Here is an 874-nt window from a genome sequence, read left to right on the forward strand (position 1 = left end):
AATCCTAATACTTATTTTATGTTAAGTTTAAGAGTTGGTAGTGTTAAAATATGGAAGAACTATACGTCATTTGATATATAGCGTAAAACGTGTAACAAAATTTATAAATTAATGTTAGTCCCTTAGTCCAAATTCTTTTATAAGAAATTTTAAAAAAATTGATTAATTAAATTTAATAAATACAATTGTGAATAAGAAAAAGAAATAAAATGTCATGGATGCTTGAGGTAAAAGAAAATAGGCGTGATGTTAAAAATTTAAAAGGCATAAATGATATGATCATATTTAAAAAATGAAAATAATATGAAATTGATAAGTTGGTACTAATGTAATAAAAATAATGGGGCATTCCGAGAATTGAACTTGGGACCTCTCGCACCCTAAGCGAGAATCATACCACTAGACCAAATGCCCTATTTGTTAATTTTTTTAAAACTGTATATATTTAATCAAATATTAATTTTCTATTTTAATTTATGCACTTTAATATACATTTAAGTTTTTTTTTTGGATAGATAAAATTTAAGAAAAACTGATATAGGAATCGAAGGAAAATTTAAATGATAGGTTAAAGATTAATTTTAGAAATACATGATTTTTGTCTAAATAGAAATAAAACAGAGCATATGAATGTAAATTCAATGAAAGAAGAAGAGTTTCTAGCTTATAGATAAAAATTTTAGACATTATCATCCCACCGATCATTAATTTAAATATCTTAGATTCATACTACAAAATGATGGAGAAATGGAAAGAGATTTAAACAATTAAAATCAATTTGAATGACTGAAAATTAGGAGGGATTCAAGGGATTTATGTGACCTAAAGGCACTGCTAAAGTTGAAGGAATTTTTTTATTAGATTTCTATAAAAC

The 874-nt window shown here is 24.4% G+C and overlaps 1 non-coding gene across 1 annotated transcript; it reads right to left on the bottom strand.

Moving 5' to 3' along the window:
* Positions 1-342: 342 nt before the first annotated feature.
* Positions 343-414, bottom strand: TRNAP-AGG (transfer RNA proline (anticodon AGG)). The gene has a single exon. It is a non-coding gene; the product is annotated as a tRNA-Pro (tRNA).
* Between the last annotated feature and the right edge of the window lie 460 nt (positions 415-874).

Source organism: Lathyrus oleraceus, chromosome 3, assembly GCF_024323335.1.
Source record: "Lathyrus oleraceus cultivar Zhongwan6 chromosome 3, CAAS_Psat_ZW6_1.0, whole genome shotgun sequence".
In the NCBI taxonomy this organism is placed as follows: domain Eukaryota; kingdom Viridiplantae; phylum Streptophyta; class Magnoliopsida; order Fabales; family Fabaceae; genus Lathyrus; species Lathyrus oleraceus.